The sequence below is a fragment of the Branchiostoma lanceolatum genome, chromosome 12 (assembly GCF_035083965.1).
Source record: "Branchiostoma lanceolatum isolate klBraLanc5 chromosome 12, klBraLanc5.hap2, whole genome shotgun sequence".
NCBI lineage: Eukaryota > Metazoa > Chordata > Leptocardii > Amphioxiformes > Branchiostomatidae > Branchiostoma > Branchiostoma lanceolatum.
Window position 1 is genome coordinate 17,171,309 of NC_089733.1, and position 15,530 is coordinate 17,186,838.

The window sequence follows — 15,530 nt, forward strand, 5'->3', positions numbered from 1 at the left end:
TTCGTTGACACCTTCGTACTATGGCTAATCTTATAAAACACTTTTTTTACAATGTATTAGACCCTTCGTAGTCTCGTTTCAGAGGATTTTCGAACTTCGAAGTCCTGCGCGGTTTCTCTGGTGCGACAGCCATGTTGGAAGTCGTGTTGTCGGTGACGTTCTGATTTGTCGCCATCAAAATGATGTCTTGCATTACTAGGAAGGACCGGGATCTCTTCTGATGCTCTACCTGGAAACAAATGACACCTGTTAGTACAGGCGAGGTGTATATAATTGTTAACATGTTACACACCTTAAAGAGGAGGAAAATGCATGTATCAGTACCGTCTACAACCTCTATGAGCTCAACATTGCTACGTTTCTCTATCGTTTTTCTATAGTAGAGAGGAACTCGTTTCCTCTAAGTGCATCTTCACATCTTCACTAGACCATTTTAAAGAACGCGGCTGGGTGTGCAAAGGCTAGGTTTTCGGAGTAATGTACCCAGCTGCTGTCGCGCCGCGTGTCTGCTGGAGTGTTACGCCAAAGTTTTATATTTGACTGATATTACTGCTATTGCAGATGTCGTTGTTGCTTTGGCAGTTTTTGCTGGGTGTATGCAGTCTTATATTAGAGAGCATCTTGTAAGGTTGTCCAATAACCATTGAAATTGCTTAATCAAAGGGAAGAAAAACAATTGCTATGTAATGCCTTCAAAAGGAACGAACAATTCTTAAAGACTGGTAGGCAACCTCACCAACCAACTTCAAACCCCAGATGACCTTGCTCACGAGACTAACTCCCAACCATGAAAAAGTTTGGGAGGCCATGATCGGCTATGTGTCAAATTAAGACGGCATAAAGATCTTCTGCTCTTTTACAGTCAAAGAAGCTAGTTTTGGACTTGTGGTATTGAATTCTTATAATTATGTTAAAAGAGAAAAATTGGTGGGTGATACGCATGATGTGTGCACATGTTATTGCAAATGCGAATATGTCTCCTCATTACAGCACTTTTCTTAAAACTAAGGCTTGTCACTCTAAATGCACTGTCTGTTTTCGCTATGACTAGTCTGATGAAACAGGTAAGTCATGCTCACGAAGTATTCGAGTACAGTATGTCTGTGATAAGCAGGTAAACAAGTGAGGTCAGCACGCATAGATGGTGTTAATTCACTGTGCTTGATTAAGTGACAGTAGCTGCATGTAATGTGCCTTTTGCAAAAGTGAAAAATTAACTATGTATACACACATTCCCGTATTACGAATGCTATTGTCATATGTTTCAGCTGCACTTTATGTACTTTTAAGTTCAAACAATGTCGTATGCATCATATACATTATTGTTTATTGTTTATTGTTAGAATGACATCCATTAGTGAATTACACGGATGCAATTCACTAACTCTTCCTGGAGTCATATACATGATAACATCATAACATAAACATAACATTGGTACACATACACATAACATTACATGCATTACCCAAAACGTCACATGGAAATAGAGGTCAATGTGTATTTGGTCAATGTGTATTTCCCTCAGAAATATGTGACATGTCAGAGTGCATAGAGCTGCATACGGATTTGTTTAGCAGACGGTGATATTTCACAGAGATGTGAGAGTGGCACACACACACCTTTAATCATGAATATACACACATGTTGTATTTCGTTTATCTTGTGTTTTTCGAGTGTATCCAAAATATCAACATGAGAACATAAAGAAAAAACATCTTGACTATACCCGGTGCCTTGACAATTTAGCTAAAGCATTGAAATGAATGTTTAGCAATATCCAATCAAAAATAGACGTATGTGTCTTCGTTGGCATTCCAGATGTTATTTGACCGGTAAGTAAAAAACCAATGCCCTTTTTATCTTAGCAGGTAATTTTTTGTATAAAGTGGGTTGACATTTGGCACGGGTAAGGCACACATCTTTTGTCATTTTGCTGTCTAGATTTGTATGAGCGACTGAGTTGATTTCAAGATGGCCGCCCCCTTGGAAGAAAAGGCAACGAGGGTAGTTCAATAAAACTCTCCCTGTCCTACCTTACATTTATTGTATGAGTCTGACATTGCACAGATTTAAAGGGACATATCAGTATAGTTTGCATGCCTATTCTAAATTCAAATTTCTTTGTCAGTTGTTCGTTTATCGTTGCTAGAGTGGAGTGAGGTATGAGTTGATTTCAGTCCTGTCATCAGGGTTCTGAATACGCGGTGTGCTGAATAAATGTTTTTGAGACTACAATTTCCCATAGGTAAGAGGAACGAAACTCGACCCACTTTCAGTCATTTAAAATTAGTAATTACTAATTACTGTGCCAAGTTTCGTTTCCCTTAGTTATGGGAAAGTAGTCTACAAAAAAAAACTATAAACAAACCCCGTATTCGCCTATGGATTCAACTGACTCTAATATCACACCGCACTCTATATTAGCATCTGTAAAAGAGGAACCGTCAGGAACTCAGAAATGAAAATAATCCCGTAGCCAGTGGAGATATGATATACGCTTCATGTCTATATTCAGCCTCCTACAGTAATTGGAAGTGGGACAGCGAACCGCTGTTTACTTCTGACGGAGTTCCAAAAGACGGCCATCTTGAAATCAACTCAGTCGCTCAGAAATGTGAACAAAAAATGAGATGTTTCAGTCTCAAGCAGATATGTGCCTTTACATTTGTACCAAACTCCAACTCATTTCATTAAAGAAATTGAACCTGCTATGATTTAAAAAATACATTACGTTTTTTACACCTGTAATAGAATGTGGTTCCTGCGACCGCACTTACCCTATATGTTCAGGGTTGAGGTCTATTCTGTTGTTGCAAGATTGACATTTCCAAAAGGAAAATCACAGCGCCAGTGCATTACCATCAAAACAATCTACCTATTTTTGTATTAGTCCTTTATTCACATATTCACCTCTACACGTTAATCACTCTGCATATGGCCAAATAAACCTTTAGGAATAAGCACAGACCTTAGCCGAGGGTTCTATATTGAGATATGCGAATAAATAGCAACATACACCAAAACATGATGTCCTACAAGAGTCAACCTGACCTTGCTACCTAACTAGATAGTTCCTGTAAAACCCTCTATATCATCGTCAATGACACATGGAACTATGTGACATAGTTATGTGTATAAACTCTTAGCTACTACATGTTGGATGATTTCAAACAGATAAAACTAGTCGTACAGTTCCACAATAACATTCCCCCTCAGTATCCGTAAACCGACTGTTTACCAAAATGCGATGCCTAGCAAAATGTGATAGTAGATACATGTACACAATAGGGCAAAGTACAGTTTTGATAATATTTTGCAAAATGATTCCTACGTACCTATGCTTCTTATTGATGCCTCTATTTTCGTATTTTTATCAATGATCAGCTGAACCAGTAGATAGCTCAGGCGGGACTTTTTACAGCAATTCTTTCTGCATTATATTTTTTCTTCCTTTTGCGCAGAACTAGCGATATCAAAAATACGTCAGTGAGATACAACCGCTTCGCTATGTTCATGATAAACAGCACGCAGCTGAAATATACAAAATCACAGAAACTGCAGTTAACAATCATAGAAACTTCCAGGCTATGATTGACATGCCATTTATCCAAAGTAGCTGAAAACACTATGGTTATGCAGCTGAAATTTGGATAGCAAAGTGCAAAGTGGATGAGAGAATACAATTATGGTACAAACATTTGCCAATATCTTATGGAGATTGATGATTTTGCTGTCAGACATGATAGGCATTTTCTGCTTAAACGTTTTCAGGCACAATTTAGTAGTTTTGCTCTTCAGCTTTAACATGAAAAGTGGGTAAAGAACATAATACTTTCGTGATTTTCACAAATTACAATTACAATTATAGCTATGCATTGTGGACTGGATATATCAAACCGCTAAATTTTGCATTTACTGAATTCCCGCAATGAAAATGGCAGAGTCGAAGAAAAATAATTCAATTTGATTCTGCAAGTTTGGATACGGATTTAATGTTTTAGCAAACATTATAGCTTGAAGTACGACCATTCTTAAAATGCTTTTTCTCTTCAAAGTCTAGATAGGTTTGGAAGAAATGGCATACAGTTAACATAAGTTGGTGGGCACAAGATCTTCACAATCTAGTAGTCAACCATGGGACTGTTACGTCGTGCATCATGTTCTATCTTGTATTTGCCTGACAAATAAAAGTTGAACATCAGTCTCATAATCTTAATATACAGTACCAATCAGATATTTGCAAAGCTTCTGATCCCTAGATATATTGATATCCGCAATACAAAACTAACACATTTCAATTTTGGTCCAGTGAAAAGTGTGGATACCATCGTACGTTCATTTTTGATTTACACATTACTCCAAAGAAATCTGATAAGAAATATTTTATTTCTGTACTATGATGAAACCATCCATTATCTATTCTATATACTTTTACATATGTGTTGCTCGACTGTGATCTAGTGAGAAATCTTATCATCTCTATGTCGTGTAAAATTGTTACGATTTTAAGTATCGAGTAAAAGAGCAACTTGTACCGATAACGAAAACGGTGAATTACATTTCAACACGTTTTGCCAGTAGAGTTTGAAAGCAGAACAATCTTAAGTTGTCTTATCAACGAATGTGCACGTTTCTCATTCAATATCTATATCACCCTTTTACAAGATTATAAATCTAAGTTAACTATTTGCTCCAGGCCAATCCAAACACAATCTTTTAAAGAGAGAGGTATCATTTCGTTGGTTGTTTTCGAACCAAAGTCCCTCCAGACGCTTGACTGACATCCCGAAAAATGTATACCCAATGCCTTAACTAGCAAAATGGTTGTAGATACATATTTCAAATGTAACCTTTATGATAATATTGTAACGGTACTAGTGTAAGTTGCCGTACCCTTCTTTTCACGCAAAAACAGGACTACGGTTAACAGACGTACCATTACTAATGATGATACCCGACAATTGTCAATTCACAACCCCACTGTAAAAATTAAAAACAAGATACATAGACGGTGTTGGATCTTACAGAGTAATCGTTCTTCTTATACATGTACTTCCAGATATTGCAGTGGAGGTGTTTTTCGTGGTGTCTAAATTTGCACTAACGGTATTGCGATATAAGGACGCATTCACAGTTATTCTGAGGTCAGGGCGTTGGTAGCATTTGAAAATAATTTCTGTGTATATGCCACCAAAAGAACACAACAGCTTTCTGCCAACTAAAAGTTATGTCATTTAACAGCCGATATGGATCTAGAGATGATTTTTCGTTTACATGCAAAAGGAAGAAAGGTTAGATAGGCTTTTTTCTGACGCATAAAGTTGGGGGTCTAGCTAGGTGTTTGTGACGTTTTGGCTTGCTGCCACAAAATTTATGGTCGCATTAAACATATGGGCCGGGAACTTTTCAATTCTCCTGGCTTGACGCAAACGACACCTATCACTTAGGTCTACAGTATACATATTCCACTTGTTAAAAAAGAAGACATACAAATCTCTGTAGTTTACGTTCTTCACAATACATGAAGTGTACAGGGCTGCTTATTTTCAAAAGTCGAAATGTTTAAACCAGAGAATAAGATTTGTGAACACCAAGTCTAAACTTGCTTGGTTGCCAAGTAGTTGCAGAAGTTATTTAATCCTGGGTAATAACAATTGCTATATATTACAAGTGCAGTCAAGTTGTTTCAACGCGGACGGATGATAATGAAAACACCAGGGAGAGTTACATGTATCTCTATGGAAATCTTACCTATATGTTATTTTTATGGTAAGGAAAGTCCAATGCAAGATGTCATCTTCAATCAGTTTACTCATCTACAAGCGAAATGGTAGATATTGACGCTTTTTTCCACTTCGTGAGAGGAATGCTAAATTTGTAATCCTTATCTTTGGATTATCCTTGATATGCTTATGAATTGTCATTCCGGTAACTTTGAAAAAGTATGGGTCTTTGTGATGTGAAGTCCTTGTAGTACTGGGTATTTTGTAGAACCAAATATGTATATTTTGCAGTTAACGAAGTAGGGCTGTCTCAAGGAAATCAACTTTTCTCTCCGGTACAAAACTGACAAAGCCTTTGAATTCAAATCATATCAGGATGAACTATACATTCCCCTCCCAAAGTACGTTTGTACATGTAAGCAAATTTGCAAATGCTTTTTTTGGTCGCCAGGGATCACTGGAAATCAGGAGGATTTATTTTAGACCAACTCGACCATTTGGCACACTGTTCTACCAACGGCGCCATCAGATAATTAGGACGCTTCAGATGTCTGGTGGGGACTAATTTGATGACAGAAACAAAGCAAGATCAGGTTCAAATTCGACAAATATCTCGTGACTGTCGAGCCAACGTGTCGTACTTTTTTGTTTCAAAATTGGCAGGATTTCAGCAACATCTGAATACGTTTTTCTTTTAAATTCAAATTTAAGATAATGAGAAGCATACAAATATTGACAGAAGCAGATGTAATACACTGCATTCAAAATACTACAGTTAGTCTATAGGCTCTAAGTAATTAGATCTTTCGACAGTGTAGGTTTGATAATCTCCAGAGCGCTTCTCAAAGACAACTCATTAGACCAGATAAGCCTGTACGCCTGTCATGTGAGTCCCGGGTTCCTATTTAATTCTGAACAAAATATCTGCAGCTGTTCCCATATATATTTCGTCGGGACGCGGTTTGAACGGACAACCAGTGCCAAATACATTCTGGTAGAATTCCATACATGAAGCCACGGTGCGCATGCCGCAGCGTGAGAGTGACCTCTTTCCGATTGATTTGGTCACATGTGAATACTAGAAACTGATACGTGCAGTTTCCTAAAGGTTACGGTGTGCAAAGGCGATAGATATCAGGTTATCCCTCTGCGTTGGTCTAACCTCGATATTCTGGGTCAGTCTGTGGAACCGACTGTATCTAAATGCAACATGGCATCTTGTCTGATATAAGCCGAATTTCTGCCATGCCTCTAAACGTGTGCATTTCCAAAAGTCCTGTCAACCATCCACCCATTGACCCGTAACCTTCGTTTGCTTTGAAGAGTATTTTTCTTTGGAATATTGGGAATGTTGTAGATACAATATATACGATATATGGTCGTGTGTGGAGGGAATGTTGTAGATACGATATATCCGATATAGGGTCGTGTGTGGAGGGAACTTCAGACTTGTAATGGGCAAAAACGGCAACTCCCGGTTCTTGCCCTGCATTGTCAGCTCAACGCAACAATTTTAAAGTTAAAAATCAACCTGTATTGCTCATGGTTACTCTCCGTTCCTCATGTTACTATCTACATAGTTGCTCTTTTCTTTGAATTTGGTGTACAGGATAAGCATTGGAGCATCGTCCCTCCAAAAACAAGAGGGTATATGTTTCTAGACATCAAGTTGTTTCTAGCATTAGAGGAATGTCGTGGTCGTGGTAAGAGGTAGGAATATTCTGTATTCTGCAGAACGTGACAATATGTGATAACTTACTTATACGTATACATCACCTCACATATTTTATTTATCAGCTATATTTTGTATCTAAATGGCCGAATTACATACTTTATACGTGTAATACCTGTAAGAAATGATAATGTGTATAAACTGGACATCTAGCACAATTGCCATTCCTGGTTCTAAAAATAACGAAGCAAACAAATGTTCAGCAATACGTTGAGATGAAATCTAGTTTTATAACCTTTAAGTGTAGAGTTTTCATGATGAAATATGAATAACCAGAAACATTTACTGTAAGTGCACAAATCTGGATATAAACCTAAAATGTGCTGACAGTTTTTCTGAGAAGCTCACTAAAATGCCTTTTCTGAATGTCTCTTTAACCGAGCCCAGATATTTAAGCCTGAAACATTTCACAATATCTGAACCATAAGTTTCCCCAACTTTGTCAGTTTTTTTATGTATTACAATGCTTGTCAGCAATGCTAAGTGAGAAAAACAACATTTCTCAAGACTGTTCTAGTAGACAACCTTTGATTTAAATCATGTTAGATTGGAGGTCGCACGTATATCCTCATAACACGCACCAAGACACTTCCAATGGCTACTTATGATGTGAAGTCACGTTCAGGGATGCTTTGGGACAAACAAAAGTAATAATCAGTGTAATACTGATGACGACCATGCAAGCAGCAGCATAAATTGCCATCAGTGGTTAGCGCACGGCTACGGTCCACGGTAACATGGGCTGGGTACATGGACCAACATGGTATTTATAATTCAAACATTGGTGGGTGGTTTCTTTCTATAGTTTAGCATTTAGTTATTCAGCATGGACGTCCATACCACATAATTTCTTTAAGTTTGATTATCCCAAGATTGAAATACTTTGCCTTCACTAGATCTGTTGACAATGTGAACCACATGGATACAGACAAAACTTGTCGCTGCCTTCCGCTTATTGTAGTGATAGGCTTCAGGGACATCGGGCAGAAAGGAAACCCAGATTGTAAGAAAATATTACATTCTCACAAATATATATTCTGATATTCTTTTTTTTAGGTTCTTGAAGAATATGCGCTTATATTTCTTGCGCAGAATTGAATCTAATATCAGTATTCGTACTGCCAAACGGAGCTAGATGCCGATGATGTGGTACATGAGGACACACACATTGCCATGCAAGTATACAGGCGGTTTACAGTCCGCAAAGGTGGGTTACTTCTAACCACGTAAAATTACACAGAAATACGTGCAGTAAATTTCCCGGGCTAAACCTATTCACGAAATGTCAGAAGCAAGTCTATCTTCTGTGGATGCTCATTGATGTGAAAATTTCCCAAATAAGTCTCCAGGCTCTTTAACGGCGGGTTAATGGTTTCAAGGCTCCTGTCTTCGCCCTTTTCCGGAAGATGGGATTCAAAGCCTGCTCCTAATGCAGTCTACACATCATACTTAATCTTTATTTTGCTCCTTCACTGACCTGGAAGAAATTGGATGTGTCAAGAGGTCATGTTAAGGCGCCAGGATGTCCAGATATGTTTTTACTGTTGTTAACACCTTCAGAAGTAAATACACTTCTTTAATAACTTGGTGATACGATGATATTTCTTTCCAGTGCGTCGGTTAAACGCTGAGTCTAGTTTTGCGACAACTTTTGTAGCCAAAATACATCAAGTCATGACAACACAGTTCATATGATTATATTCTCAAGTTTTTAAAAATGGGAACAGGTCACATCGTGTTCTTGAATTTGAACAATATCCTTGATGCTTATTTCAGAATCTTGGAAATGAAATGTTGTGTATCTACCCTGATGAGCAGCGAACAAAATATCGCTAGCAAAGAGCTATATAAGTATTGCGAGAAACCGTGTATTTAGTTCACTTCTTTTCCTTGTACAACTCTACCCTGCTCAACTGCAATATGTAAGAATCTCTTATCCATCAATTTCCGAAGAGAACTCCATTTCTTGTCTACTCACAGATAATACAACACAAAGTATAATAGTCGCGACACTGCAATATGTAAGACGTACAACTCTACTCTAGTCATCTCCGATAGGTAAAAAGTGTACGGCGAATAAAGGTTCGTAACAAAACAGGGAAAAGCAGAAACATAGTGAGAAATGTTCTGTGTTTAGTTACTGCTGATCTTGAACGCAGCCTGCAGCTGGAAAATAACCTCTGAAATATTCATGTACGGCGCCAGATTGGACGTTCTTTCTACAAATGCAAATACTGTTTCACGAGTAAAATAATTTGTAGCTCCTATTTATTTCAAATATGATTGGTAGAGATATGTAGTAATTCCGACGTGTTTGCTTGCCTGTTTCGCAGTGTTTAGAAACGAACAGAACGCATGGAATGTTTGACTTTGGATGCTATTGTCTATCGATGCAACTTACATACGTTTTTCTATCCGTGAATAATGGTGAATGACTGAATAGCAAGGTTATTTTATTCACAACCAAGAGCCTTGTAAAATACTTGGTTGTGAATAAAAGAACATTGCTATTCAGTACATACGTTTTGGTGGATATCTACAGGATATAGTGCACCAAACACACATTTTAGAACTGAAATATGTGCTTCCATGTAAACCAAAACGGCTGCGTTGCTTTCAGATTGATGAACAGTACACACAATATGGTGGACATCTATATGATAGACTGCACCAAACAAACGATTTAGAACTGTAATGTGTACTTCCATGTACACGGAAACGACTTTGTCTCTCCTAGATTCATGAACGATAATTCTTTGTTGGTGGACATCTAAAGATAGAGTGCGCCCACATCTTGGTTCTGAAATATATACACTTTCCGACGGGCAGTTAGCTCCTAGAAACCGGAATCCTCAGTTGAAATGTTCGACACATAATGCATAGCTCTAAAGTATAGTTCTGTATGTGTATCATTAGTTTCATTCTAAAACAATACCTACACTCATACATGTCGTTACAAAAACACCCATGTTCTAAAATACCTATTTCTAAATAGTCACTTAAAGATTTATATATATTTTTGTGATTCAGAAATAGTAGACGGTTGCTTCCTCAGTTATTCGATGTTTTGATTGTTTCAACTCCTACCTCCCTTTCTAACAAATCTACTTTATCCCCCGATAGAGACTGACTACATTTGCTAGTGCTTTCGGTGTCTATATGCAAATACAAGCGATGTCTTCAGCAACCACGGGCAAGAAATTCTACACATCATTTTATACAGAGATTACATTATTCAGTGATACGTTGACACCTTCCAACGTTACATTTTCACCATTAGCACTCTAGTGGTGATATCTTACACGTGTGCAACTTCTACAAAGCGTCACCATATCAATCACTCAATTTGACACCATTGACAACACGTGACGCCACAGCCATCAAACTCTTTAATAGTTTTAGAAGATTTCACTGGTAGATATTCGGGGTAAAACAGTCTGCAGAGAGAAGCCCATGCAACTTTGACTGAATGAACGGGTTCTGTACAGGCGAAACCGTTAAGGTAGAATGTTGGTCACAATATAACAAGTGGTTATTAACTAAAGTACTCGGATGAGGTAAATTACAACGAAAAAACGTTGTTATTTTGACACCAATGTCTATGGTGTCGTCAATATGCCTTTCAAAGATGTTGCGAGCACCTTTAACGCCTAGCAAAGTAGATATGTGCGCTGTCAAGTCTTCAATACGTTAATTGTACGCTTTTAGATAATTGAAAAATCAAAACATTCAATTAGTATCATTTGGTACAATAGAGAATTATGCTGTAACTTCTATTGCTCTTTTTCATCATCTACATTCTTGGAGGGAATGTGTCTTGCTTGATACAAAGAGGAGAGGAGAAAACACTGCGCATACTTTAAGAAACAAACTTCTTAAAGTTCGTTACACTCAAACCATCTGTATGATACTTTGAAGTACACTTTCCCGGTTGTCAGTGAAACGTAGATGGAGAACACGTGCTGCGTTGAGGTGAAGCGGGCATCCTTCTGGCCGACCTTTTGGTAAATGATCTATAGACAACTACGTGCAGGAATGCACCTCAGAGCCTCACACAGTCTCCTTGATTTAATCCTACTCACAAAAGATCATCAAGGTTCTATTTTACCCTTGACCGGTGAAGAATGATTGTTGGTGTCGGTTTAGTTGACATGTCGGCCTCAGTGATACCCTAGCTGTTTAGCTTAAGGTACCATTCGCGCTAAACGACGTGGCAGCTCCATAGAATTTATGATACAGGATTCCGGAAGAATGACAGACTACAAATAATATGTCAATCCCGGACAAACAAACCAAGTATAATCAAGGCAAGGCCAAACATGATGCACCTGGCTTTTGTTAAATGAGCACCGAAGAGGAGCAGACGACAGCTGCCTTTCTTAGACCCAACACCTGCACATCGTCTATGCCTTTCAAGTTGGGATTATGCTTGTGAAGATAAGATCTAGATTTCATATCCGTATGGTATTGTATTTGGGTACCAATCATTCCACTATTTCTCTTCTGATCCATTCGTTGGGACCATACAAACCTGAACTTTCATAAATCTTTGGTCTTTAAATCTTCTGCAGGAAGAGAGTCAATATACAACTTCTCAATGGAACGAAGCTGATCTTGACCTTTAGCTTCAAATATCAGTGTCTTGGAGAACACTGGAAAGTATTGAACTTGTCCTTTGGCAGTCAGCAGGGGACGATTATCATACAGACAATCTCTCTCTTTTTTTGTATAACTTAAAATCGATTTGTTTGGGCAAATCAATTCATCATGTCGGACGTGAACCCTGCACGCTTGCAAATAAGATTTGTAAGGCTTTGCGAGAAAGGAATTTGATCAAATACATTGGCTACGCACTAATAACCAATAAAACTGATTGGCTATACATGAACGTACGTTTTCTTTAAAAAAAAAGCTTTGACACTCATGTAAACATTCAAAAACTGTAAGGTTTCAGAGACTTCTAATATGTGATAATTTTGCTGTAGAATTTTCCTTTTTTCATGTACACGTACATCATTAGTTAGTTACTTGTAAGATTGCAATCGTGATGAAGTTATCATTTATCATATATGGGGCCTGTCAAATCTGAGTTACGATCTAATATCATTTTGAACTTAATATGTCTTCAGCCGGCCGAGTTCACATAAAGGGTAACCCGTAGTTGTTAGGCTCATAGTTTATAAGACATTAAAATTTCCGCACAAGTTCTTTTCAAAGCTTGTGTGAGAATATACATTTAGAAGAAGAAATGTCAAAACAATTTTTTTAGCGAAGCAAAACCAACACTTCTTATATAAGTTCATCAACGTAGATCCGTATTTGGCTCCAAAATAATATTAGTTTTAGTATTAGACTATCACCTTTAATATACGAGAGCCCTGAAGTTATAAAGACATTACATTATTTTGGAGGGAAAAGAGTTTACGGAGAGGGCATGAGCGGATCCCGCTCCGCTCGTACTACGCACGCTGAACGGTGAACTAATTTGATGTGTGTGAAAGATAGTGTCGCCAGGTGGAGGGAAAGGGTAACGGGAAAAGTGCCGCAAAGGGAGCGAACGGTCGTCAGGAGTTCCACTGAAATATTAGGCCCAGATTTAATAATCCTGGCTCGGATTGTACGGGTCAGAGATGCCTAAAGACTTCAAGTTTCAGTGGTCTCTTGGGGCTGCTCAGAACTTCTTTGCCCTTTTATTTTGTCTAGTCATGTCACTTTTTTTAAAGTTGCGGACGCCAAACATTTTCACGCCATTTGACATAATATTGTTCGTTCATACATGTAAAAATGTTGATGAATATCTTCTAAATGTAGTCCTCCTATTTGTTTCAGGGAGTGTTGGTGCAGTTGCACTGTGCGCTTTTGGCTGCAGGGAAAAGTTTAGCACTGGTTTGCACCTTGTTGTTAAAACTCTTAATGTATGGAGGTGGTGACTTTCTGTTAAAAAAAACGGCATCGTCTTTCGGAGTCGTTTTCTCTTGCATTATGGATCCACATCACACTCTAAGGTTACCCTTTTTCACCCTGTATCTGACTTCCTTCACCTCAATCTAGCGGCCCGGCCTATAGCAGAGCCGTCTGTGGGGTGATTTTGTATGTATTGCAACCTTCTAGTGCACTTTTCCCTCGCATTTACAGCCTCCTCAATGAAGCCGGCGGGATTTGGGCAGCAGGCCTGCGTCCATACATCTCTGACAACTTTAACAACGCCTTGGATCAAGGAGTCAACATGCGGCGAGAGGGGCTCAACAATCGATTCCATCTGGGCACTGCGTTGGAAAGGTGATAAATGCGAAGATTCCTTTTGTAAGGCTCCGATGGGCCAAAATAGCCGTTAAGGGTACAGGAGGTCTAAATAGCAGTATACTGCATATTGGCCGGCATAGGATTATTCCGTAATGCGGCCTCCTTCAGAATATCGACATTTGGTCAAAACAAAGTGGGTTTTACGTCCCCAATAGTGTGCAATTCTTCGAGCCCGGTAATCTACATTTCACCGAAGGGCCAAAGCGCATCCACAATTAATGTGGAGACGTCGATAATAATTCTTACCTCACCTTACCCATGATGAATAGAGGGCTCACGACCACGTTTTATGTAAAACCTTTGATAGCTTCGAGCGTTGGATGGACGGCTGAGGGCTGCCCAGAACTCCGGCTCTGACCCCTTGCCCTTAAACTTGTCAAAGGCTCCAGTTTTATAAGTTCACGTGTTTCATAATTAAACGAACACATCGAGGGGCATAAAAATGTTAATAAAACGTTACTGGATTGAACTGAAGTCCAACAGAAATGTACAATGTCTACAACAACATCCACCACAAACCAAACGCTGGAAAAAATAAGTAAATGCTGTTTATGCAAACTCGGTACTGAATAGTTAAAGACAACAAAATCTCTGATAGTTTTCTGTAAGACTTTAATCATCTTATTCATGAAACGATTTTACATTCATGCTCAGTTATGAAAACTGCATGATACATAATTAAGTTCTACAGATTTCCCTTTGCACGTTTTAACTTAGTACTCATTATCAACTAGTATCTACAATATACAATAACATTGGTTGTAGAAAATAAATATCTAAGAATAAAAGTCGTTTAAATTCAGGATGCCAAAAGATAGATATGCGGGATGCGTATTTTTTCGCTAACATAATTTTAAACATATAATTAATCGACTAGAACCCGGTTTCATTGGGTTCACCTCGCCCCTCTTTCCTAATTTGAAACTCATCCGGAATGTTAAACTTTGACTGGCGTTTATGTAACAGTTTCTCTTGTATGCCAGTATGTGTGTTCGATGTTTTTATTGAAGTATATACAAGCGGGGGTCGAACCTTTATCTAACTTTGTACATGTAGCGTTTCCCGTAAAACGGTTGGTGTCAGAATTAAGTGCGTCGGTTAAAGCCGGTTTATGTGGACTAGTTTTATAGAACCACAAACATGTAACAAAATCCTTAAGGTACTTAAGCATTGAGAATCAGCACTAAGCACGCGTGTATTACTTCTCGGTTGTTGTAAGTCGTCAATCAGAGTCCAGCTTTCATAAAACTCCTACCGGAGCTGTCCACGCGCTGAGTTTAAGGTATGTAATCAATGGGAAACCATCCAGTCTAATGCATAATGAATAGCAACCAATCTGTCTATCTATCTGCCAATACTGCAGCTAACTGACTCAAGAAATTAATATTGAATCAGCGGAATCTTTAGGCTGTAATGTGAGAATGGTACGGCTCATTTTAGGTTGGGTTTCCAAGAACTCCCTCAGAAATTGACTTATGCTCTGCCAAAAAAGATGAACAGCTATTGCTGGCTTGTTGGAGTATTTACAGCACAAAATTAGTGTCCCGCCTTCACACAGTGGGTTTTGATTAATCTGAAAGTTACAAACTGTTGTATTCACTTCGGTACAATGATTTTAATATTCATATGTTGTCATGGAATTCGCGCAGAACATCAATACCACAGGGCCACAGCCAACATGTTCATGGCAGCCTTTTCTAGGAGTCGAGGGTCCGCAATTATTGCTTGGATAGAATTGCTTTTGTATTTTTTTCCACTCCTTTGGTTGCCT

At 38.4% G+C, this 15,530-nt stretch overlaps 1 long non-coding RNA gene across 1 annotated transcript in view; it reads left to right on the forward strand.

The window, feature by feature from the left end:
- LOC136446339 (uncharacterized) overlaps positions 1–15,530 on the forward strand; it is a 33,072-nt gene that overhangs the window by 11,496 nt on the left and 6,046 nt on the right. Inside the window, exon 2 of the long non-coding RNA XR_010757561.1 lies at positions 13,592–13,735. This is a non-coding gene — a long non-coding RNA (uncharacterized lncRNA). The remainder of the gene's footprint in view (positions 1–13,591; positions 13,736–15,530) is intronic.